Below are 27,854 nucleotides of genomic sequence, written 5' to 3'. Positions count from 1 at the left end.
CCATTCTTTTTTCTCCTCCCCTCAGAGCTTCTCAGTCATAGGTCCCTTAGAATGAGTTTCTCAAGGTCACTGTTGATGTACCTTTAGCTACTTTCAACATCAGTTTTTAGCATCATCCTGAGAGCTACAACCATGAGTTTCTCCCTGCAAGGCCCTGGTTCTGTCCTTAGGTAAACACTGGGTCTCTGGAAGGGAAGCATATTCAGCCTAAGGAACTGAACTCTGTCCCCCTCCTCCACAATCACACCAAAAATCATTTGTGCTCCTCAAATTATCCTCGAAGTGTAGCCTTAAGAGTACATTGAGGAAATTTTACCTTATAGGTTAACTTAGCTAACCTCCTTCTTCAGGGGAGATCTGTAAATCAAAACAAAGTTGCCAGTGTGCACTTGCTTGCTGAAAAGGAGAATGCCTAGTGTACAGTGGAACATTAGAGAGCCAAGGAAACACAGTAGACAGAATTCTGAGCCCGGAGGCAGGAAAACCTGATTTCAAATAGTGCCTCTGACTTCTACTAGCTATGTGACCCAGCACATCACTTAGTTTCTGTTTGCTTTATTTTCCTAAATTGTAAAATCGGGATGATAATTAATAACACCTAGTTCCTATTGTGAGGTTCAAATGAGATATTTGTAAAGTACTTAACATAGTGCTTGGCTTATTTTAGGCTCTTAATAAATATTTGTTCCCCTCCCCTCTAAACTTTCTCACTTGATAATTTCATCAATCCCAATAGGTTCAATTATTATATATGTATACATTTATGTGAATATATATGTATAGATACTACCACTACCATTGCCCCAAGTCATTCATTTTATCATCCCCTATTCAAGAATCTTTAATCCTTGTCTCTTTTCCCACATGAAATCTAAATTTCTTACTTCTCAGGGTTCTACACAAGAGTGTAAGTACAATATAGTAGAAAGAACAGAATACTTGGAGTTAGGAAACATGGTCTCTAAAGAGTTCAGATGTTAAATCTGTCACACAAAGCTGTGAGACTTTGAGTTATTTATATCCTCTCTGAACTTTTTTTTTCATACCTAAGATGAAAAAGTCAGACTAGATAAGGACACTGGTCTCTTCCAGGATTAACATTCTAAGTCCTAAGCAAGATATTTACTCCACTGTTTCCTAATAGTCATTCTCTTCATTTACTATGGAGGCCAAGGAAGGATGATCTAAGTTGTCACAGTGATCCTGAGTAGCATCATGGACAGTGATCACATCCTAAACTTCTTCTATGTCCCCCATGTGCTAAACACCCAAGAATATTTGTTAACTAGAACTGCTGGAGCTGTATTTCCACTGCCTCAGAGAAGCCATCTAGCTTTGGCAGTTATCCCATCTAAAATAAAGAGCTCATATAGTTTGCTCTTTACAACCTCCAGTATCTTACTGGAGGTTGCCCAAGGTTGCCTATTTTCTTTTGGGATACTTCCAATAATTTAGGAATTTTCTCTCAGAGTAAATCTGAATCTGTCTCTTTATAACTTCCATGATTTTGCCTCTAGTTTGTCCTCTGGGACTGAGTAGAACAAGTCCCCTAAATTAGTCAATCTCATATGCCTAAACCATGCTTCCTCTTATCCAGCAAGTCTCAGGGTCTAGGCAGTGCAAACTTTTGTGATCTGTCATCCACCCTGTTAGCCCATATGTAATCACTACCTTTAGACCATGCTTTTAACTTCTTGTTTGGAGAACAATAATAGATAACTGGGTGACTAAGTAATATAGAGCACTACTTCTGGAGTCAGACAGACTCATCTCCTGAGTTCAAATCCAACGTCAGATATTTACTAGCTGTGTGTCCTTGGGCAAGTCATTTAACCTGTCTGTTTCAGTTTCCTGGAAAATTAGCTGGAAAATGAAATGGCAAAGGGATCCAATAACTCTGCCAATAAAACCCCAAATGAGGTCCAAAAGAGTAGGACATGACTGAAATGACTGAACAACAACATCAAATAACTAATATCATTACTAATGGAAATGACATGACAATCCTTATGGCTCCATCACAATCTTTGGGACAACTACCTAGACCAAAGTTTCCTTCCTGTGCCACCACTAACCAATAGACATTGTATGCCTGTGAGCTCTTCAAGTGCAGATACTATCTCATATATATATATATATATATATATATATATATATATATATATATTTATATCCATAGTGATTAGTACAATGTCTCATATATAAAAGTGTATTTAAGGAATTTTTTAATTTATGGATTGATTTTGTTAAGGAGTCCCTTGAACTTGTCTTTTTATGTTACCATATTTTCCAAAAATCTTGGAATAAGAGTATGTAGGAAGTCCTAAACATATCAAGGATAATGCCCCATCCCCAGTTGATATAATTTGTTGTTTTCACTCATTAATAATTCATTGAAGTCTAAGTCTTTCTCCATATTATACTTTTTATTTAAGTAAATAATCCCCATAAGTTTTCTCTCCTCTAGGATTATCATACTTAGATCCTCTATCTGATACCAATTCTAAACAATTAAAGAAGGGAAGGTGGGGGATGACACAAATATGACCTAGTAGAGAAGATAAGACATGCTTATAAATAATTACAATACACAACAGCATGTGATAGTGCATAAGAAAGATGCATATGTTCAGTACAATCCCCTATTTTCTCACTATGATAGAAGGTGGAACAAATAAATCTTTCCAGTGACTTAGTGGAGGCCCGGAATGGCAAATTGACATATCAGAAGCTCAACTAAAAGAATCAAGTTTCAGATACCTTATATGAGTAAGTTTAAAGTGATAGCAGGAAAGAAAAAAAATGGATAATGCCATTATATTGGTGTTATATTCCCTTACAGGAAAGTAAGTACTTATATGTAGCAATTTGCCAAAAGATTCCCCACCTTGAAATATCTCCCCTTCCCTGGGCTATCTGTAAAAGGATATGAAACAGACTTATAGCATAGTTTGAATGGTACTGGTCAAGACCCTCTTTCCTAAATAGCAACCCAATCACCAGGCTTGATGGTCACTAGACATCACCACCCGCCCCACCCTACCACTCCACATAAACACCTCCCCAGAACATTATTGCTTTGAAACATTCTTCCATTTTTTTTCTATTTTTAATTATTTCTTAATTAGCAAGCATTTATTTTTTCTTCTGCTCCTACTTAAAATGATAAGGAAAAAAAACCCTACTAATGATATCATAGTCAAGGAAAACAAATTCCCACATTTGCCATGTCTAAAAAAAATGCATCTTACTCTATACCTTGAGCCCTTCACCTCTCTGTTAGAAGGTACACAGCATGCTTCTTCATCAGTTCTTTGCAATTATTATTGGTCACTGAGGTTGATCAAAGCCCTTAAGTTGTTCAAAGTTATTCACCTTTTGATCATCAAAAATGCTTATTAAAATTCAAATATCCCTGGAAGAGGTAGAGTCCTAATTATGTTAGTGGAAGACTTAAAACCCTGATGAACTGAAATAGATAACCATTAACATGTTGGCATAACAAAGGACAGCAGGGGAAATGGCAGGCTTAAGGCTATTAAGAACCTAGTAAGGAGAAGGGCACATTGGGAGGATGATAAAAGGATACTGTGTCTGTTTCACAAATTTGCCAAGATCTTGCCCCTCCCATTCCAGATACAAAACAGAACAATTACTGGACAATCCTATAAACACAGTCAAGAATATAATGCACCTGGGCTACAGGATCAGGAACAGAGTCACTACTACCATAGACACAGTGAAATCATCAACTTCTATACTGAAGATTCTTGAGTCAAATTGAATTGAATTGAACTGAATTGAATTGAATTGCTCTAGTAACAGTGAATTTGTGGGACTATATAGTCCTTAAACATTATAATTTTTCAATAAATGTTTATTTTTTTTGTTTAATTGAGTTGAGAGGTGGAACTATAAAAGGCTTTATTTTTTCCAGTGGAGCATATAGGTAATGGGAAACAAGTGCTTCTGGATGTTGTTTCCTTTATGTTTTAACTTCTCCTACATATTGTGGGGGTGGAGTGGGATGTCAAAGCAATAGATAGTGATAAAGAAACAAAGATAGAGACAGGAGGTTAGGAGAAACAAGACAGAGAAAAAGAGAGCAACAAACACAGAGAGAGAGACAGAGACAGACAGAGAGAGAAAGGATGGAGGGAGGGAGAGAGAGAGAGAGAAAGAAGGAGGGAGGGAGAGAGAGAAAGAGAGACAGACAGACAGAGACAGACAGAGACAGGGAGAGAAAGAAGGAGGGAGGGAGGGAGAGAAAGAGAGAGAGAGAGAGAGAGAGAGAGAGAGAGAGAGAGAGAGAGAGAGTCCAGATAACCTCATTAAGGTGGCATGAAGCTAATAAATCCACTGCCTCAGTCTGAGCCCTGATAGAGACCAAAAGGCTAGTTTACATCCTCATGATCTACAGCAGCAGCTGGAAAGATGGCCCCACATTCGAATGATTTACACCATTTTGAAGCCTGTAAAATGGATGATCCCATCATCTTTTTCTCCCTCCCTATCAACTACTGATCTACCTCACCCCTCCACCATCTCTTTTATTAACTTCTAAAGGTGTAGTTATTCTTAAAGAAAGAATTCTGGAAGAAAAAAAGGAAGTGATAACCAAAGACAAATCTGACAGCTTCCTTTCTTCTCCCTACTACCATTGATCAAGTTAGAGAAGAGATGATTTCCTTATGTCAGGGGATTCTTATAACAGAAAAACAGCCCCCAATCTTCATCCTCTATCTCCCTCCCTGAGTTTTGACCTGTGGGGACATGGGGGAGAATGAATTTCTTACATTTCTTAATCATTTTGTCCTTAAGGGTTTTTGTCTGGGAATGGTGGGGCCCTAGATTACTCTTCCTTCTTTTAAACTCATGTTCCCATCTAATACTCCTAGAATTTTGATTTTGATCTAATAAACCAAGAGAACAAATACCCTCCTTACTACCAGGCCCTTTCCCAAGACTCATTTTTATCACTTTGTACTGTATTTGAGATACTGGCCTGATCAATTCATAGGTTTGTGGGCAGCAAAAAAACCATGAGAATCATTGGATTTTGGTTCGATGAACATTCATTTGGGCAAATAAGCAATTTTGTTGTCTTTTGTTCCTTCTTAAAAACATCAATGAAGTAGCCAGCAGTTCCGCTGACAGCACTTATCATCAGTTCATTGCAAGGAAGAATCTCACTTTTGGAACTATTTATATCTGACCCTACATGTTCCCTATTTTTGCTTTGTAGGACTTTCTGAGTGCCCCCCATGACATAACATACTTGACACAACTCCTTAACAATGTGAAAAAGACCCTTTGGAGAGATTAAAAAATGTAACTGATCATAGCAGATTTGTCTCGCAAACAGGCACACTAACAGGATTCTTACTAACTGAATGACCTTGGGCAAGTCATAAAACTGTTCTGAGTCTGTTTTACCTTCCATAAAATTTGCCAGTAATTTACCAGCCCATTTTGATATTCCTCCCCTCTAAAACCAAACTATTCATAGTTAGGCACTGGGGATATACCAAATTTTTAGACTTGGTCCCCAGGCAAAACCAACCTAGGTTCAAAATATTATGCGGATTTATATCTAGTCAAAACCTGTTTCAGTGGACCCAATTCAGAAACCCAATTAAAAGGGCCTGAAAAGTAAATAATAGCAGAGGAAATAAAAGCAAATGGAGTGAATTTACCACCCCCTCCTCCAGGAATTTAGTTTTTAAAGGGAATTAATGACTCCAATGAGTCCCAACCCCACCCCCCACCTTAGTTCCATTTTTTTGCGTGTGATGATGATGGACAAGATTCCAGCATTAACTTGGGGTCCACAAATCATAGTTTTAGGACTAGAAAGTAAGGGAAAGAGAAGAGAATAAGTATTTCTAAAAAACATACTATGTGATAGGAGCTGTGCTAGGCACTTTTTTAAAAAATAAATTATTTCATTTCATCTAATCAGAATGGATATTAAGGATCATCTAGTCTAATTCCCTCATTATACAAATAAAGAAATGGAGCCCTAGAGGAGATGAGGTCATTTGATCATGACCAACCAGATGCAGGATTTAGAACAACATCTTCTGACTCCAACTTCAGTGTTCTTGCTAAGGAAGGAGCAATACAAAACAAAAAAAAAAAAAACCTGGTAACGTAAGTCATAGAACCTTCAATCACTAGAAGGACTTCTTGGTTTTGACAAAGTTTCAAAGCTCCCTTTGAATCCAAAAGTACTGATGCTCTAATAATAAAACTCAGTGTGTCTGAAGACACTTCCAGGTATCCATCCAAAGGCACCTGATTCAATTTACAATTGATTTGCATCCTAAGAGAGAAAGCATGGTTTTGTTGATAGACCACTGGATTTAGAGTCAAGAAGATCTTGAATTCAAATCCTGCCTCAGATACTTACTCACTGTGTGACCATGGACCAAATCTCTTCATTTCACTCTACCTCAGTTCTTTCTTTTATAAAATGAAGCAGTTGGACTTAAGGATCTGAAAATTTCCTTCCAGCTACAAATCTATAACCCTCTATCCATTATGACACCATTTAAGCAATAAGTTTGATTTTGAACCTCAGGGAAACAGAGCTTCATGCATCAGACCCTCTCTCCATAAACTTCTGAGAGCAAGATCTGTGACAATGAGTAGAGTTGCTCGTGGATGGTACCAGTTAGAATTTAAGACCCTCTGTTACCTTATTTTACATTCCTTCTTATCCTGCACTCTTTGTTCCAGTCAGACTAGAAGAAAGTGATCACACTTTCTTGGGAAGAAGTGACCTTTCTATTTTAGAACCTTTGAGAGACAAGAAGGAAAAGAAAATGTCCAATTTTCTATTCTCTAGATATGAGGGAGAACATATTTCAGAGATTTAGAGAGCATATAGATAGGATTCCATAGCCTAGAAGAAGTTAGACCAAGAAGAAAAGAAGCTCTTAATAATGGAATTGTAATAAGTTAAATAAAAATGATTTTGATTAGGAAGAAATGAAAAATATGTTTTAAAAGCCTACTGTGGGGGCAGCAGGGTGGTGCAGTTGATGAACACCAGTCCTAGAGCCTGAAGGACCAGACTAAATCTGACCTTCAGACATTTATTAGCTGTGTGACCCTGAGCAAGTTACTTAACCCCAATTGTCTCCAAACCCACCCCCCAACAACAGCATGCAGTCAGAAGAAACTCACCAACAAACCTAAAGGATATATAAGAAATAGGAGTAATGTCAAGCAATGGAAGAATGCAAAAAAGTGACAGTTTTGTTAGAACAGCATCAGGATCCTTAAATCCTTAAAGACAGGTGATAAAAGGATTTTTTTTAAAGCTGGAGGAAAGGGAAGGAGTGAAAATAATAGCACAAAAAGAATGGAATCACTGGTCATGGCAAATTAAATGGTAACATAATTGAAAAAAGACAAAACTGTTTAAACTCTTCTTTGAAAAATTATTTTTGGACTGGAAAGAATATAGCAAAAATAGCTAACACATATTGAATCCAGAATAAGAGATAAAAGAACACTTAACTGCCCTCTATTCAGGAAAACAAACCTGGAAAAAAAATTAAACCAAAGGGACTGAAAGACTTGGAAGTTCTGGTTACTGACATTACTGACAACAGCATTTGAAAGATCCTAAAAAAATGAGAAAATGCCTCAGGACTATAGACAGGCAAATACTGTCCTAATTCAAGAGAGGGAGGAAGGGGGAGAGAGAGAGAGAGAGACAGAGAGAGACAGAGAGAGACAGAGAGAGAGACAGAGAGAGAGAGAGAGAGAGAGAGAAATCTTCTAACTGTGGTCCAGAGAATATGATTTCAATTCTTGATAATTAACTAAAATGATTACCAAAAGGATGGTTTTATGAGTATTTAGAAAACAAATCAGTGATCATTAAAAGCATGTAAAGCATATAAAGAACCAATCACAACATACTAAACTCAATTCTTTTTCTTAATAAGTTATAAGGTTGGTTAATCAGGGATATGTCATAGGTGCAATATACATGGATTTTAGGAAAATATTTGCCAGTTTCTTATGCCATCCTTCTGCAAGGTATAAAAAATGTACTTGACAATAGGACAGTTAAGAGGATTAAGAAACATTTCAATGACCAGCCCAAAAGTAATCAGTAATGTGTCTATGTCTACTTAAAGGGACAGTTTAGTCATCTAAAGCCCTCTCCTTGACCATGAGTTACTTATCATTTTTGCAGTGATTTTGATGAAAGTATAAAGAATCCATTTGTAAAAAAAATTTGAACAATCAAAGTGAAGATGATGGGGCCAAAAAGATCTCATAGGATGAATAGAATAAGATGAAATGTAAGGAACAGATGTAAATACTAAATTTAAGTTTAAATAATAGATTTTGTGAGTCCAAGAGGGGGGGGCATAAATGGCTAAACAATAGGGCATATGAAAAAGCTCTAAGGCTTTTAGTAGACAACGAGCTCAATATGATTCATATTGAGTTAAAACATAAAACAGCATGCAAAATGGTGAAGGAATAATGAAAACTATAGACATAAAAGTAATTTCCAGAATAAGAAAGACATAGTCCCTCTGCCTTAAGCCATATATGAGGTATTTCATTCACTTTTGACTAAAGGAAAAAAGGGAAGGGAAAAAAGGAAAGGGAATAGATATATAATTCCTGTGCTAAACACTTTACAATTATAATCTCATTTGATCCTTACAACAACCATAAGAGGTAAATGCTGTCTTAATCCCCATTTTATATTTGAGGAAACTAAGGCAAACAGAAATTAAGTGACTTTTTCAGAGTCACAATGTTGGTAAGTATCTGAGACTAGATTTGAACTCATATCTTTCTGACTTTAAATTTAGTACTCTACTTTGGCAATTAACTGGTACATTTTGGGGAAAGTAGTATGCAAAATCAAAGGATATTCAAAAATGAATGGTCAGCATATCAAGGGAATTGAAAATATTGTCCCAGAGATGGTTGGATTTGAAAGAACCGGAGATATTTATCCTAGAGATGATAGAGTATTATGAAAAATTAAAATATATACAAAAAATAATGGCTAGGATGTCAAGGGTAGTGAAAATGTTGCCACAGAAACTATTAAAATTGAAAAAGTTGAAGATATTTGTCCTGGAGATGAAGAAGTTGGAGGGAGGGGGGGGTATGATGATAACGATATGTAGCAAACCTTTATAAGGTTTACAATTTTTTATTGTGTTGAGTCATTTTCAATTGTGTCTGACTCTCTGTGATCCCATTTGAACTTTTCTTGGCAAAGATACTAGAGTGGTTTGCCATTTCCTTCTCCAGCTCATTTTATAGCTGAGGAACTGAGACAAACAGGGCAAAGTGGCTTGTTACACAGTTAATAAGTATTTGAGGTCAGACTTGAACTCAAAAAGATGAGTCTTCTTGACTCCAGATCTAGAATGCTATCCACTACTCCACCTAATGCCCCTGAGATTGGCAAAGCCCTTTGCAAATATTATCTCAGCCTGGTTAAAAACCCTGGGGAATATGTGTGATTATAATTCCCCATTTAATGAATGAAGAAACACAGACTATCAAAGGACAATTACTCGTCAGGATCACATAGCTATCAAGTGTCTGAGTCCAGATTTGAGCTCAGGTCTTCCACTCCACTCCCAACTCACTATCCACTATGCCATTTTAAGGTGAGTGTTGTTATGTGAAGAGTGATTTACCTTACTTTTCTTGGCCACAGAAGACAGAATAAGAAGGAATGGGTTGAAGTTTCATAATCCCACATTATGATTCAATATAAGGAAAACTTGCTAGTCATCAAAGCTGCCTGAAAGTAGAATAGACTATCTCAGGAAGTAGAGTTCTCCATTGCCAGAGTCTTTAAGGGGAAGATAGAAAACTACTTTTAAGGAATATTACAAAGGGAATTCCTACTCAGTTTTGAGTTGGGATACATAAATCATTTTTTAAATAAAAATGTTACTTATTACAATAAAACATTAATACCTTGAAAGAGACATGATTTCATTGGTTTGGGTCCCCTCTCTATCAGAGCAGACCCTAGATGACAGTTTCGTTCATGTCTTATTAGATAATTTTTATGAATTGCTATGTCAAAAAAATTGATGCCTGGTTTCCCAATCTCCAAGTGGAAAAGCCTTTCCACACTTAATCAGTCTGGTCCCTGCAAGTTCATCAGGTTTCTACCCCCTGAGTATATAGTCACAGTCTCCTAGCTCATACCTCTGTGTTACTCCTTTACCATCACAAATTTAGTGTCCATTGCTGACAAGTTGCTTCTGCCTCCAGAGCCTCTGGGTTCCCCTCTAGAAACCAATATGTGTCTATGTCACTCTTCTCTTATCTAGTTAACTTCATAATAATCTTCATTCACAACAGCCAGGGGGATAAAACCTTAACTATCAGAAGCAGAAGAGGTGAAGCTTAGAACAAGAATATTAGAACTGGAAGGACCTTAGAATATCAAATTTAATACCACAAAGATTTATTAAACAACTCTATAGTTCAGACATAGTAGGATCCAAAGAGGAAAACAGTATAATGCTTATCCTCAAGAAAGGTATCATCTGTCTTTTAATGGAGAGATATAATGCACATAAATAATTATAATATGAAATATCTTTCTTGAGTTTTGAATTAGAAGCAACCTTGGAATTCATCTAGGATGATCTTTCTTGTTTTATTAATGAGTTAGCTCTTGACCAGAGAAATTAAGTTGCCTATTCAAGGTCCCAAATGTGATCATGAACTTAGGTCCTCTGGCTACAGAGTTTATATTCCCTTTTCACTATACCATGTGAAAAGGGAACAAGAGAGATTGAGATAAAATGAATTAATAAAATTTGAAAAGGAAAATTACTTTCTTTGGAAGAGATTAGAGAACACTTCCTTGATGTGGTGGTACGCTTGAACAATGAACATGAAATGAAGGGCTAACAGGAACTTAAAAGATAGAACCATAGAGTGCAGAATATAAGAATACTAGGGGACCATGGTCATTATCCATTCCAACACCTTCATTTGACAGATACAGAAACTAATACTCAGAAATACTAAGTCCTTTGCCTGAGTATGTTCAGTGATAGGTGGTTAAAGACTCTAATCTCCACTTCTACTTCTTTCCCTACAATGAGCAGAGCATCTTGCTGCTTCCAGGTATTTTTATGTTTACATAAACAAAAGCAAGGGAAGGGGGTGAGGAGTGGAGGAGAGACATTGATTCTGACTCAGCAGGAAGTTCTGAAGTCTAATAAAGAATGAAGAGCCAACCTTCAGACAGCAAGTCAAGATACCCAGGGCAGAATTAATAGACTTAGTAAGCAGGCTATAATTGTGTCTGCCACCACTCCTGGGCACTCAGAAATCCAGGAAGACATGCTCTCTGACAAGCCTGAGCCTCCAGGAGGCACAATCATTAAAAACTGTGAGTCCACCCCCACACTCTGAGGTCAAGGGAAAGGATTTTGTTGATACATTCTCAGACCAGAATCTACATTTTGCTTTATAGGTCTAGAAAAATAATTATTTTTCCATTTGAAAGGTTGGGGTTTGCAGTATTTTTAATTCTTTATAATCCATTTTTCTCCTCATAACATTATTGAATTCAGTACAAGGTGTTTTGGATTGGTAGTTACCAGGCCTTGGTCAGACATTGTTCCTCATGCCTAAAATAGCCTTTGTCCTGTTGGTAAATTCCTAGCCATACTTCAATATCCAATTCTAGGGGGCGGCTAGGTGGCATAGTAGATAAAGCACTGGCCCTGGAGTCAGGAGTACCTGGATTCAAATCCAGACTCAGACACTTAATAATCACCTAGCTGTGTGGCCTTGGGCAAGCCACTTAACCCCGTTTGCCTTGCAAAAACCTAAAAAAAAATATCCAACTCTAATGCCACCTCCTCAAGTCTTCCCTATTCCAGTCACCTTTTCCCTCTTAGACCTTACATAATACTTTTTTTAGCCTTTCTAAAATTACTTATCATGCATCATTTTGCATTATAATTATCTTATAGGTATGTCATATCCCTTAGTAGACACTCTGCTCCAATTAGGAACAGATATATCAGTATCTAAATTTTGTTGTTGAGTTATTTTTTTTCAGTGACCTTATTTGGAATTTTCTTGGCAGATACTGGAGTGGTTTGCCATTTTCTCCTCTATCTTATTTTATAGATGAGGTAACTTGAGGCAGAGTTAAGTGACTTGCCCGGGATCACACAGCTAGTTAACATCTGAGGCCAAATTTGACTTCAGGCAGGGAAGTCTTCCTGACCTTAGGCCCAGCACTCTATCCACTGTTGCACCTAGCTGCCTGTCTAAGCTTTTTATCTTCCCCATTGTTTAAAGAAGGAAGAACTTGGGTTAGACTCAGAAGGATAGATGCAATTTACATGGATATAGAAAAACTTTGGAGTAATGAAAAGTAATTAATACATTCTTCTGCTTCATTGTCATAGAAAGTTTTCAATTCAATTCCCTTGCAAATATTTATCCTAGCATGGTAAATATGAAGTTAATGTTTAAACACTGTCCTGATCTCCTTATAGTCTAAGTACTCAAGAAGTCACAATAAAATCAAGTTGAAAGCCTACAAATAGGATAGAAATCCCACCAAGAGGGCAGCAAGAGAAGAGTCTCTCCTAGGTGCTCTCTCCAAAATATTTCAAAAATCTTAAAATTATAATTCTAACTAAATTTTTGAGAGTCAGAACCCACAAAAAAGATCCAGTGAGGCAATTCTCTAGCCCAAGGTAACCTGGAAAATAGTGGAAAAACTCTGTTCCATGGGGTCAGAGGGGTGGCCCCATAGAGCGAAAGAATTTTCAGCCTCCCAAGAATAGCCCCAGAGCTCCTGGGAGTCATGGCTCCCGGAAGCAGAAGCATTTTCCTGATCTACACCCCTGGGAGCACCAAGCACAACTTGGAAGATCAGCAGGGAGACTTCTGCCAGAGCAATTGCAAAGCCCAGGCCCTCAGCACAGCCGCAGTGCTCAAGATGGCCCTGGCACTTAGCACAACTGTGGCAGCCCAGATCCAGAAAATGGAAGCAGGCTTGTGGAGCCAGCCAGCAGGAGCCTCCAGGCAGCTGCACCCTGAGTTCTTAGTCCACCAAAGGTAAGGGAGTGTAGGGAGACTTCTGAAGTCTATCCTCTGTCCCTGGAATAGGACTCTAGGGCTCTGACCACATTCAGATCCTGATGGCAGTCTAGGCCCCCCATAGAATAGAGACACCCCCACCTTAGCCCCATGGCAGAGGAGTGCGCTTGTGGTCATTCACAGACCAGGAAAACAATTAGAGCCTTACACACTGAGGTCCTTGCTGGGGTGTCCCAATAAAACTTTAAAGCTCAGAAAGCACACCAAAACCAGGCACAGGCTGGGGAAATGAGTAAACAGAAAAAAAAAAGGAACCAGATCATTGACAAATACTTTGTCTATGATCCCATGGAGGATCAAAATACTCAATCTGGAGATGAGAAAGTTCAAGCTTTTCCATCTAAAGACTCCAAGAAATACAGAAATTGGACTTGGGCTATGACAGAGCTCAAAAAAAATTTGAAAATCAAGTAAGGGAGATAGAAGAAAAATTGAGAAAAGAAATGAGAGAGATACAAGAAAAACACAAAAACAAAGTCAGTAACTTTGTCAAGGAGATCCAAAAAAAAAATGCTGAAGAAAATAATTTGTTAAAAATCAGCTTAATTGAGAAAGCCACTTAACCTCATTTCCCTTGCAAAATCCTAAGAAAAACAGCTTAGGTCAAATGGCTAAAAACAGTTCAAATTGTTATTGAGGAGAATAATACTTTAAAAAAGTAGAATTGGTCAGATGGAAAAGGAGATAAGAAAGCTCTCTGAGGAAAACAAATCTTTCAGATGTAGAATGGAGCTAAAGGAAGATGATGACTTAGCAAGAAATCAAGACATAATACTTCAACACCAAAAGAATTAAAAATTAGAAGAAAATGTAAAACATCTCATTGAAAAAAAAACAACTGCTCTGAAAAACAGATTCAGGAAAGATAATTTAAAAGTTATTGGGATACCTGAAAGTCATGATCAAGAAAATAACTTTGACCTCATTTTTCAAGAATTCCTACAGGAAAATTGCCCTGATACCTTAGAAGCAGAGGGCAAAATAGAAAATAAGAGAATCCACTGATCTCCCCCAGAAAGAGATAAAAAAACAACCACCAGGAATATTATAGCCAAGTTCTAGAACTCCCAAGTCAAAGAGAAAATATTATAAGCAGCTAGAAGGACACAATTCAAATATCATGGAGCTACAGTCAGGATCATACAGGACTTATCAGCAATTACATTAAAGGCTCATAGGGCTTGGAATATAATATTCCAGAAGGCAAAAGAGCTTGGAATGCAACTGAGAATCAACTACCCAGAAAAACTGAACATCCTCTTCCAGAGGAAAAGATAAAATGACCAGAGCTGAACAGAAAGTTTGACCTTCAAGTACAGGACTCGGGTGAAACATAGAGAGTGGAGAAGGGTAAATTATGAGGGACTTAATGATAATGAACTGCATGTTTTCCTGCATAGAGAAATGATGCTGATAATACTCATATGAACCTTTTCATTTAATAGACAAGTAGAAGGAGCTTTTATAGATGAACCACAGGAGAAAGCTGAATTTGAAGGTATAATATATTGTAAAAATGGAGTCAATGACTAACAGGGAAATGTACTGGGAGTAAAAGAAAGGAGAGGTGAAATAAGCTAAGATATTTCAAATAAAAGATATTTTTTGCAATGAGCTTTTGCAATGATATGGTAGTGGGGAAGGCGAGGGGCAATGTGGGAACCTTCATTCTCATCAGAAATGGCTCAAAGAGGAAACAGCATACATATTCAATAGGGTATAGACATTTAGGGGAAAAAGGAGAGAAAGGGGACAAGGGGAAGCAGGGGGAATGTGGGTGATAGAGGAGAGGGTAGATCATAGGAGAAAATAGTCAGATATAACAAATTTTCTTTTTTACTTTTTGCAAAGTCCTGGAATTTGGTGGCCTGTCTGGGACCACAGGGTTGGGTGGTTGCTGAGTCTCTCGGGTAGTATGTGGACTTGGGGCCTCTTGGCCCCAGGGCCGGTGCTCTATCCACTGCACCATTCAGCTACCCTACAGCACATTTTAGAAGAGGGACAGAGTGAAAGGACAGAGAAAATATAATAGATGGTAGTGGGCAGGAATGGATGGAGGGAATTACAATCAACAACAGCAACTGTGGAAAAAATATGGAAGTAACTTCTATGATGGACTTATGACAAAGAATGTGATCCACCTGAGACAGAGTTGATGGTATCAGAACACAGACTGAAACATTTTTTTCCTCTTTCTTTTACTTTATTTTCCATGAATTTTTGTGGGGGAGGGGGCATTATGTTTATTCTTAAACGTTATTTTATTTATATGTAAATAAAAAATAAAAAATATTTTTAAAAGGAACTGTAAGGAGATATAAATATAATAATGTTTGTCCTTTATTTTTGAAGATCACAACATCAGGAACGTGATGCCATGACAAGCACGTGAACTGAATTTGAGTGAGCGGGGTGCTATGCTAAGTCACCAGTCTCACTTTCTCCTCTAGAGCCATCTGGGTCCAGTGGACAGATAAGTATCTGGACACCTGGAGACATACCTGAATGTGAGACAATTAGGGTTAAGTACTTGCCCAAGGTCACACAGCTATTACTAGTCAAGTGTCTGGGGCTGGATTCAAACTCCTGTCTTCCTGACTCCAAGGCCAGTACCTATCCACTGTGCCCATGAGAAGGTGAGATTCTTTCTGAAAGGACAGGCTCCTCTCTTCTTTTATTTTTAATGAATGACAGAAATGATATCTCATGAGAAGCAAGCAAATATGCTGAGAGGTCATGGTGAGATCTAACACCATGCAATTCAAATGGATCCTAGCAATATCATGGAACATTTCATAACTGGCCCTCCCCACTCCTCACTCCCCATAAACATGCATTTCCATACTCATTCACTTACACGACTCCCCCTTGTCTTCAGAAAGAGGTGAGGAGACTTGTATTCTTTTCTTTCCTTTTTCCTTTTTTTTTTTTTGCTTCATTAATATCTTTAGTCTTGTTACAAATATTTACAGATTCCTCTCATTTCATGAAAGGTCTCTTAGAGGAAAGAAAAATAGTTAAATAAAAATAAGATGTGTGATCTCATCTGAAAGTGCATGTAGCATTCCACCTTTATAGTATCCCTTCACCTTCCTTTTTTAAAAAGATTAACAGAAATCTATTTTCTCTCCTTCCCAACCCTACCACATTGAAAAGAAAGAAGAAAAAACAAATCTGTCATAATAAATATGTATAGCCAAGCAACACCTCACAATTTATACAAATGGAAACTCCAAATGAGCATATGACCTAAATACAGTAATGTACACTTTTAATTTTTTAAAAACATTTTTGACATTTTCCTCATCACTTTCTTAAGTCTAAATAAACAACAAATGAAGTCATTATTTGTGTTGTTTGATTATTTCTGAGGTAAAAATGCTCATACTGAAAATTTCAACAATTGGCAATTACAATTCCAGCTGTCTCCAGCACACCCTTGACTAAATATAAAAGATCATATCATAAACAGATTAGAAAAACATGGAAAAATTGCCTATTATAGCTGTGGATAGGGAAAAATTAGTTCATGACCAAAAAAGGACTAGAGTGGATCCCAGAAGTTAAAATGAATAATTTTGAGACTATGTTTTCAGATACAATCTCCCAGGATCATAGATACAGAGCTGGAAGAAAACTTAAAGAGTCTTTTATGTCTAGTCCCTTCATTTGACTTTTGAGAATATGAGGCACAAAGAGGGTAAATGACTTGCCTTGTGTCATGCAACTAGGAGGGTGTTAAATGTCACAGTGGACAGAGAGCTGGGTCTGGAGTCAGGAAGACTCATCTTCTTGAGTTTAAATCCAGCCTCAGACACTTACTAACTGTATGTCCCTGGGCAAATCACTTAAATCCTGTTTGTCTCAGTTTTTTTATCTGTTAAAGGAGCTAGAGAAGGAAATGGCAAACCATTTCAATATTTTTGCAAAAAAGATCACAGAATCAGACATAACTGAAATAACTGAACAGCAAAAAGGGGATATTATGTTAGAGGGATGCTTTCATGGAGAAGGTAGCATCTGAACCTTTTCAATTAAGGTCAATATACTTGAGCAAGCCCCAGGAAAATTATAATTTTTTATTATTATTATTAGGCATGTATACTTGCCTTAAAGTTTCCAAAGTAGCATGTGTGTGTGTGTGTGTGTGTGTGTGAGTGTATTTTTTATCCTCATTTCATAGTTAAGTAAGCTGAAAATGAAAATGAAGGGTGTCCATGGTCATATAACACTTATACCAGGCATTTTACTAGGTGCTGGAGATTCCTAACAAAGGAACAGTACCTGCCTAATCTTATATTTTACTCCTTTCCACATACTGTGTAGTCTGGTGACACTGGTCTTCATTTTACTCTTCACACTCATAGATTAAATTGATTCTGTAGGGACCCAAAATTTTTTGTTGAAAAAGGGAAACAGGGATGCTTTCATGGAGAAGGTAGCATCTGAACCTTTTCAATTAAGGTCAATATACTTGAGCAAGCCCCAGGAAAATTATAATTTATTATTATTATTATTAGGCATGTATACTTGCCTTAAAGTTTCCAAAGTAGCATGTGTGTGTGTGTGTGTGTGTGTGTGTGTGTGTGTGAGTGTATTTTTTTATCCTCATTTCATAGTTAAGTAAGCTGAAAATGAAAATGAAGGGTGTCCATGGTCATATAACTAGTAAGGATTCAAATTCAGGTCTTTTTTTTTTTTTTTTTTTTTTTTTTAGTTTTTGCAAGGCAAATGGGGTTAAGCGGCTTGCCCAAGGCCACACAGCTAGGTAATTATTATTAAGTGCCCGAGGTCAAATTTGAACTCAGGTACTCCTGACTTCAGGGCTGGAGCTCTATCCACTGCGCCACCTAGCCGCCCCAAACAGAAATATTAGTAGTATTTTTTGGCTTTTTTTTCCCCCTAGATTTTTTCCAAGGCAGTGGGGTTAAGTAGCTTGCCCAAGGCCACACAGCTAGGTAATTATTAAGTGTCTGAGGCAGGATTTGAACCCAGGTACTCCTGACTCCAGGGTCAGTGCTTTAACCACTGCGCCACCTAGCCGCCCCAAATTCAGGTCTTCTTTACTCAAAGTCCAACACTTTTGCAACATTGGCACAAACTTTTACATTACCCAAATTTCCTTATCTCCATTGCCTCCCAAGGTATAGTTTTTACTAGTTTTCCCCTCTCCCCACCTCCCTTTCCAAGTAAATAGAATTTGTTCCTGAACTCATGAAGACATCATTGGAGCTGAGCAGGTAAAATCCACAAGAGTGGAGGAATTTTTGTATCTCTGGCTTTGAAATGAAACTTGAGGCAGTTTTATAGGCAATTGCATCATCTTTATTAAGACACGGATGTGCTGTGTTCTAAACTCCCAGTGTATAAAACCTTCACAATGAATGTCTCCTTCCTCCCTCTCATAATGTACAAAGAAACCCTCAGAATCACATCTTCTCTACAAACAGCCTGGGGACTCACAAATACTGGATCTGCTCCTTCCCTGGAACCTATAAAAGTCTTATTCAGTGGAAGATACCAGCTCAGACATCCATGAGGAATAAAACCTTCATATCCTCCTCTTATTCTAAACTGATGTTTCTATAGCATTTTCATTTTATTATCCATTCCTTTTCATTGTCTTATCTATCTTATCTCTTAGGTTCTTTCAAGTGTGTTTCTCTCTAACTGTTCCATAAGGCAATTGACTGCCTCTAAGAATTTTCTTAAAATATAAACTTGAGCAAGAATCCTTTGAAGAGTAGGTGCTCAAAAGCAATTAATAAATGAATGAAAAAATGGATGAATAAGGTAGAAAAGATGGAAATTTGGAGAAACTAAGATATTTCATAGAGTTGAAAGAAAAAATGGTTGGAATCACCTAACTTAAGATTTTCCAGGAGGTTTCATCTGAAGAGATATAAGGTTTAAAGCATGAAGTTCTGATAACATTAATTATTCAATAAGGAAGAAAAAAGATTTGCCTAAAGATATTAGTGTGGCATCATAGGAACCTTATCAGTCATTAAACATTTATTAAGTGCTTCTAAGTGCCAGACACTTATACCAGGCATTTTACTAGGTGCTGGAGATTCCTAACAAAGGAACAGTACCTGCCTAATCTTATATTTTACTCCTTTCCACATACTGTGTAGTCTGGTGACACTGGTCTTCATTTTACTCTTCACACTCATAGATTAAATTGATTCTGTAGGGACCCAAAAGACAGACCAAAGACTAGTTAATGTAATATCCAAGAGGCATATTTCTACATAAGAAAAACTTATTTACAATTAGAGTTGTTCAAAAATTCCTCAGCACTAGGAGTATTCAGATGGAAGGTGTATAGTCACTATATATGTATATTTCAAATTGAACACAGTAATCTATATACTATTCCTTGATTGGAAGACTCAATGTGTCATAGAGAACGAGTAAAAGTCTAAGACTAAAACCAAGAATCAGGTCTTACCAATAATACATCTAGCTGGATGACCATAAAAAAATCACTTAAACTCCCATTACCTCATGTGAGTTTCTAAGATTATTAAGTTACAAATTGAGTGTTCAATATGCCTTGATGGGGGAGTGTCCACTATACATACAGTATCCATAAATAGCAAACACTTATCACATGCTTAAAGTTGACAAACTGCCCTGATAAAAATTGCATACTGTATTTATCTGCATCAGAAAATGAATTAATGAGAAAAATGGCATCTGTTAGTCTTAAATGAAAAAGATAGAACCGTTGGAACCACTGTGCTTAAAAGCTAATCTAATGGAGGCATCTGTTAAAAATGAAAAACAAATGAAATATCTTACCCACACTGACAAAATATAAACAAGATAGCTGTTAAGGTGAAAAAAGCACTTTACTTAGAGTCTGTAGGCTTAAGTCTCAAGATAGAAAGTCCACACTTGAAACAAAACTCTCACTCTTTGCAGATGGTATGATGGTATATTTAGGGAACCCTAGAAAATCAACTAAAAAATTACTTGAAGCAATTAACAACTTTAGCAAAGTAGCAAGATATAAAATAAACCCACATAAATCAGCAGTATTTCTATATATGAACAACAAAACACAAGGGCAAGAAATAGAAAGACATTCCATTTAAACTAATTGCAGATCACATAAAATACCTGGGAATCTACTTCCCAAGGCAAAACCAGGAAAATATATGAAAACAATGACAAAACAGTTTTCTCAAAAAAAGTCAGATCTAAACAACTGGGAAAAAATGTCAATTGCTCATGGGTAGACCAAGTTAATATGACAAAATGACAATTCTACGTAAATTAAATTACTTATTCAATGTCATGCCAATCAAACTACCAGAAAGTTGCAGAGCTAGATAAATTAGCATCAAAATTCATTTGAAGGATCAAAAAGGTCAAGAATATCAAAGGGAGGGGCAGCTAGGTGGTGCAGTGAATAGAGCACTGGCCCTGGAGTCAAGAGTACCTGAGTTCAAATCCGCCTCAGACACTTAATAATTACCTAGCTGTGTGGCCTTGGGCAAGTCACTTAACCCCATTTGTCTTGCAAACACTTAAAAAAATAATAATAATATCAAGGGAGCTAATGGAAAAAAATGCAAAGAAAAGTGGTCTAGTCATAATACATCTAAAACTATATTTTAAAATGGTAATCATCGAAATTGTCTGGTACTGGCTAAGAAATAGAGAAGTGGAATAAATTAGGAACAAATGATACAGTAGTAAATGACTATAGAACTTATACAGCTTCTGAGATAAAACTCCAGCTTCTGGGCTAAGAACCCATATGTCCAAAAAAACACTGGGAAAACTGGAAAATAGCATGACAAAAACTAAGCATAGAACACATTCTATACCAAGGTTGAATTGAGTACAGACTTTAGACATAAAGAGTGATACCATAAGCCAATTTTATTTATCCTTTGTTGTTTTTTCAGTTTGCTTTTTTGTTTTTTGCAAGGTAGTGGGGTTAAGTGATTTGTCCAATGTCACACAGGTAATTATTAAGTGTCTGAGGTCAGATTTCAACACAGATCCTCCTGACTCCAGGGCTGTTGTTCTATCCATTTTGCCATGTGGCTGCCCCGGTCCTTTGCTCTTGAAAAAGACTGCAATTTCAGGGAGGTGATGCCATGACAAGAAAGTGATTTGGATTTTAGTGAGGGATGCTGTACTAAGTCACTAGACTCACTTTCTCCTCAGGAGTCATCTGGTTCCAGTCACCAGATACGAATAAAGAGGCCTGGAAATGCTCCAGGAAGTGAGGAAATCAGGGTTAAGTCCAAGGTCACACAAGTCCAAGTATCAAGTGTCTGAAGTCAGATTTGAACTCTAATACTCCTGACTCCAGAGTCAGTGTTCTATCCACTGCACCATCTAGCCACCCATAAGTCAAATAAAAGAATTAGAAATAGTCTTTCTGTCAGGTCTATGGAGAGGGGAGAAGTTTATGACCAAAGAAGAGATAGAGAACATTATAAATTATAAAATAGATAATTTTGACTACAGGGGTATTGTAAAGCTCAAATGAAATAAAGTATGCAAAGTATTTTGAAAACTTGAAAGTTCTACATAATTTTCAACTATTATTATTACTATTATTCCTATCATCAGCATCAGCATCAACATTAACATCATCTATATTGTCATTGTCATCATCATTATCATCATTGTGTCTGACCTTCCATGAGAGAAGTAACCTAGATACTCTCTAAATCCCATACCTTCTCTTAATCTAATGATCAATATGTTACATTTTTATTCTAACCCGTGAGACTACCTTCAATAACCATGATTCAACCCCCTCAGAAAAGCCTTAGGAGTAAAGGACAGATAAAACAAACCATGTCCAGTTCCCACTTCTTTTGGTCTTACAGTGTTCCAGGTATATTATAAGCATGGAATCCTAGTAGGACAGGTTCTTAACCACCTATTTTACCAAAATAAGGTAAAGATAGGACAAAGAAACAAAAAACAAAAGCAAAAACTAATCAAAAACAATCCCAAAGATACATTCACCAATAATACAAACTAATTCATCCAAATTGTCTGGGTTAGATCCCAAAAGCATCCCAGAGAAGTTCGCAAATGATTAATTTGCTCCACAAATGCTCCAGCTGCCCAAGCCCCCCCTACAGACACAGTAGGTCTGATCATGTGCACCAGATAGCAACCAGTAGCTTCTCTTCAGGTACTGCATGGTAGTCCCTTGACAGTTTTCAACCTTTCTCAGCAAGCTCAGGTTCAAGGATTCAGCAAAGAAAGAAAAAAGAAAAGAAAAAGAAAAAACAAAACAAAACAAAAACACAAAAGCCATAGCAATGAATAATGTTGTTGCTTAGAGTTACTCAGAGTTCAAAAGGCTGGCCCAGTTTTCAGTGGCATGTTTCCATCAGGGAGTCTGTGAGCAAGTCACATTGTGGGAGATCCAGGTGACAAGCAGGGGGAAATGATCCGCACACAAAGAAGAGTCATTTTTGGTGAAGAAACTTATCTTTTTGTTGTCATCACTTCTTTGTTTTGACATAGGAAAAAAAACAAGAAAATTCAGGCAGTGATGAGGGACTTGCAATGGAGAAAGGCTGCTGAGTATGAACAAGCCAACCATAGGATGTTAGAGGGGGATGGGATCCTTTCATGTCATCAAAAATTATTGCATGCCCCACCAAGATCTTTTGGTTAAATATCTACTTATATTTACCATATAAAAAATTTAAATTTTTAGTATTATCATGAAAGTTCCTTGATCTTACAGACTCCCTGAGATTATATCAAGAATCTCTGGGAGTCCTGTATTTTGGGACCACACTTTAAAGAACCACTGATTTGATTAAACCCTCTGATTTTATAGATGAGCAAACCATGGCCCAAAGAAACAACTAGATGGTCCAAAATCATATAGCTATTTAAAGTAGTAGTAGTAGCAGCAGTAGCAGTAGCAGTAGTAAATTCAAGAGATTGTTCTACTTTTGAATAATTTTTCTCTTAATCTACCTTCTCTCTTATTTGCTCTCTATTAGTCCCCTTTTCTCCTGTTTTCCAGTGGAATCTAAGAGCAAGGGCACTTGCATGTCATGGTATCACCTCCCTGATGTCATAGTCTTCTTATAGAATGAAAGACAACAACAATAATAAAAACCTAGTTGAATGAGTTATATTTCTGTCCCCAATTTGTGTGTGTATTCTTCTCAATTCAGATTAAAATGAGATTTGCATTGCCTGTGTCCATCTTTCTTGTATACCTTTCTATTTACAGACTTCATTTATATAAGATAATTTTCTACATTTACATTCCCCCATTTCCCTTCTCAGTATATTACTCTTCCCCACTCTTTCCATTTTTCTTTTTAAATTATCTCAGGTTCTCTGTCAGATTAATTCCCTCTTTGTTGTTCAGTTATGTCAGATACCTCAATACCACATGGACCATAGCTCTACATGGAGTTTTCAGGAGTGCCTTGCCATTTCTTTCTCCAGTGGATCCAGTGGATCCTTTTCCAAACAGAGCTTAAGTCAAACAGTTAGGAAGTGTTGAGATTTGAATTCAGTTTTTCGTGACTTCAGACCCAGTGCTCTCTATTCACTGAATCACCAACTGCCTCAGATTCCCTGTATGACTCCCTAAAAAATGTTTCTGAGGGATTAAATCATCTCCCCAAATGACACTGAAAATAGTTAACCTTGTTTAGTCCCTCATGATTAGATGATCATTTACCAATTTTATGTTTCTCCTGATTCCTGAATTTTTATGTCAAATTTTCTACTCAATTCTGGCCTTTTCCTCAAGAATACTTGGAAATCTTCCATTTCATTAAAAATTCATCCCCCCTACCCCATAGGAATATATTCAGTTTTGCTGGGTAAGTTATTCTTGATTCCAAGTTTAAATCTTTTGCCTTCTGGAACAACAAATTCTAAACTTTATTTCCTTAAAGTAACGGCTGCTAAATCTTGTGTGATCTTGAATGTGACTCCTTGCTATGTGTATTCTTTTTTTTTCTACCTATTTTTGAAGTTTTTTTCTTTGACCTGGGAATTCTGTCTATAAAATCTCTAAGAATTTCATTTTTTAGTTTCTTTCAGAAGGTAACTGCTAGATTCTTTTAATGTCTACTTTACTCTCTCTTTCTAAGATATCTGGGCAGTTTTCTGGTAAAATTTCTTGAAATAGAATGTTTAGGATTTTTTTTCCCTCTTTTGGTCATGATCAAGAACTATGGTCGGGGCAGCTAGGTGGCGTAGTGGATAAAGCACCAGCCTTGGAGTCAGGAGTACCTGGGTTCAAATCTGGTCTCAGACACTTAATAATTTACCTAGCTGTGTGGCCTTGGGCAAGCCACTTAACTCCATTTGCCTTGCAAAAAAAAAACTAAAAAAAAAAAAGAACTATGGTCAATGATTCTTGAATTATCTTTACTCAACTTTTTTTGACCTTCAGGTCAATAATTTTTACTGTGAAATACTTCACATTTTCTTCTGTTTTTTAGTATTTTGATTTTATTTTAATATTTCTTGATGCAAAATAGATTCATTAGCTTCAACTTGACTTGATTCTACTTTTCAGATTCAAATTCTGATTTTCTTGGGGAAGGTTTCTTACTTCTTGTTCCAAACAATCAATTCTCTTTTCATTGTTTTCTCTCCCAAAGTTCCTACTGGTGTCTGAAATGATTTTTAACTCTTTTAAAAACTCTAGCTTGAACTCTTCAAGGGATTCTCATTTGATGTGGGTCCAAGCTACATTTTTCTTTGAGACTTTACTTATATATTATTTTCTTCAAGTTATACTTTCCTTCTGGGTTTGTGTCTTGAGCTTCCCTGTCACCCCAATAGCTTTTTAGGGTGGGATTCTCTTATGTTTGCACATTCTTCCAACTTACTTCTTGACTTTGAATTTTATGCTAGTGATATGCACTATGTATCCTCAGGAGGAATATCTAGCCTGAGCTTTTATTCTCTTATATCTCAGCTCAGACTGGGGACCTGAAAGCTTTCAGTGCTCCAAAGCAATATGACCTTGAACAAAATCTGCTCACTACCTTTCTGTTCTTCATGAACACTGAAGTTTCTACTCAGGTTTGGGTCTTTCATTTTGTTCCTAGGTTTGAATTTTCAGAAGACTGTTGTTGGAACCATTAGTATGCCACTATTAGCCTGCTGAGAGGCTCTGCAGGTTCAGAGAGACTGAACTTCAGGCTCCCCTTTGGTCTAGGACTTCTGCCCTAGTTATTCCACTGTATGCTTCCATACTGGGCCATAAGCTAGAAACAAATCCCTGTTCTACTTCAGGGATCAGAGTCACACAGGTGCTGTTTACTTCCAGAACTTGTTTTTTTGTTAATACACAGTTAAGACCCACACATTTCCATTTCTCTGAAACTGCTCCTCTCTACCCTGACTCTTTGTCCTGAAACTAGGTAATGCCAAAAATAAATTGCCAGATGGTATACATCCATCTTGAAACAGCTACACTGCTTCAGGAATTCCCTGGGACCTCTTTTTTCCCCAATCTTTTGTACTCTGGTAGCCACTCTTAGTTCTTTTTTTCCCTAAATACTGGAATGATCTACATGGTATACTCCTGACCATCTGGCCTTCAGTGTCTCCCTGTCCCTAATTCTGCATTATCCCCAAGCTGGAGACCTTTCTGTCTATCTTCCTAAGCCCCCCTTAGGCTTGAGAAGTATCTCACTGTGAATTTTTCTTGCATTTGCTAATCAGAATTTGGTCTGATAAATTTTCTAATTCTGTTTGGAGGAGGGTGGTGGACAAGCTAAGCGATACTGTTTTCTTTTGTTCTGCCATCTTGACCCTACATCCAACTCCTTCATTTTTCAGAAGAAGAATTGCAGGCTCATTGAAGTCTTCAAGCAGGGGCTGAGTGACAATTTATCAGGGATGCTCTAATAAGTTGGATTAGATGCCTTTTGTGGTCCTTTCCCATACTGTAATCTTATGACTGTGTGGGAAGTGCTTGTCTAAGGTCATATGGCTGGTTGGAAGTAGAAGAGTTACCTGCATCTTCTCTAACCTAGGTTCTGAGTCTTTTCCCTGAATTCAGTGAAAGAGATGGGAGTGGGGGCAGTTAGGGGGTACAGTGGATAGAGCACTGACCTTGGAGTCTGGAGGTCAAATCTCAATTTCAGCCTCAGACATTTAATAATTACCTAGCTGTGTGACCTTGGGCAAGTCACTTAGCCCCATTGCCTTGCAAAAAAAATAAAAATTAAAAAAGAGATGAGAGCTAAACCTATTTTTGTCTATGTTAAAAGTGGGTCCTGAAGATCGTTTATTCTTCTCTTTCACCACCAATGTGGTCATTAGAAGGTATGCATGGGATTGAGGGAGTGAATAGTCAAGAATTTGGTAACATTGTCTCCAATTGGTACTATTAATGGAGTAGAAACTTAAAGTCAGTCAATCAACATGTATTAACTGTCAATTATATACAGGAAAGCAGTGAGGAATAGAAAACAAAACCCCCCCAAAAGGGGAAGACAATAAGCAAGTAAATATGTGCAAATAAATAATATGATTAATGGGAAAGAATTAAAAGAAAGGAGATATTAGAATTAAGAAGTCTTGAGATATAAGTTGGGATTTGGGGGACTTGAAGAAATCAGGGAAACTAGGAGCCAGAGATGAGGAAGAAGAGTACATCAAACATGAAGCCAGAAAAAAATAGTCAAAGGCAAAATACTCCTCTCCAAAAGATCACAGCATCTAAGATCATAGATTTAGGGATAGATTGAACCAAGGTCTTTTTTTACAAACCATTTGGTATGGTGGAAAGAGCACAGCTTCTGGAATCAGAAAATTTGTGTTCAAATCCTGCTTTTGTGACCTGGAGCAAGTTACTTTACCTCATTTGGACTCAGTAAAATTAAGGATTTATACCAGAACTCCTTTAAGCTCTTCTCCAGTTCCCATTCAGACAGAGAGAGATTAAGGTCATACAGTCTATAAATTGCAGAAATAAGTTTTGAACCCGGGTCTTCTTACCCCAAATTTAATTCAAATGCATCAGAAGAGAAGACAACAGAGCTCAGAAGTGACCTTGAAAATCTGTGGGTAAGAATAGCACAATTTCAAACACTTAAATAGCTCCGCTGAACCTCAAGCAAGGTGCTTCCCTGCAGAAACCACCCTGGGACCTCACTGCTCAAATGTTTTTGTTTCGTCCTTCACTGGCCCCATCTCCCCATTGGAGCAATGAGGTAAATCAGATTTGTTAAATGTTACTTGTGGATGAATGTTATTAAAAACCTTCTGGGCCTCATGGAAATCCCTGTGGAAAACAAAACAAAACACAAACAAAAAAATACCCACCTGCACATATGATTTAGGAACTGGGCCCCTCATAGATTATCTCGGGTGTCTCTGTTTGTCTGGCTTTGTTTATTATTATTGAGGGCATTTGCATGAAAACAGAATTTTCCAAGCCTTTGGAGCTCCCTGTTTCCTGCTGCTTATTCTCACCTGAAGTCATAATTCTCCATTTGTGACACAATAATCATCTCCTTGGCGGCTAATTACGGGCCATATGCTCCTGGGGCTTCTGTACCGGAAAGGCATAGGAACATACTCCGGTGTCTGACTCTGCTTCCCATCTTTCCCCTCCACCATTCACAGCCCCCCTGACTTACTTTGCCTAGAAACCCAGATACAGAATTTCTAACTGTTGCCTTGCCTCCCCAAGATCCCCGCTGCCCAACCTA

At 37.3% G+C, this 27,854-nt stretch overlaps 1 long non-coding RNA gene across 1 annotated transcript in view; it reads right to left on the bottom strand.

Annotated features, from left to right (window-relative positions):
• LOC141499813 (uncharacterized) overlaps window positions 1-27,553 on the bottom strand; it is a 67,168-nt gene extending 39,615 nt beyond the window's left edge. Inside the window, exons 1-2 of the long non-coding RNA XR_012471771.1 lie at window positions 27,466-27,553; window positions 27,139-27,201 (exon numbers count right to left, since the gene is read on the bottom strand). This is a non-coding gene — a long non-coding RNA (uncharacterized LOC141499813). The remainder of the gene's footprint in view (window positions 1-27,138; window positions 27,202-27,465) is intronic.
• Between the last annotated feature and the right edge of the window lie 301 nt (window positions 27,554-27,854).

The sequence above is a fragment of the Macrotis lagotis genome, chromosome X, assembly GCF_037893015.1.
Source record: "Macrotis lagotis isolate mMagLag1 chromosome X, bilby.v1.9.chrom.fasta, whole genome shotgun sequence".
Taxonomy (NCBI): Eukaryota; Metazoa; Chordata; class Mammalia; order Peramelemorphia; family Peramelidae; genus Macrotis; species Macrotis lagotis.
The sequence above is the reverse complement of the archived record's forward strand: the minus strand, read 5'-3'. Positions and strand labels throughout refer to the sequence as shown.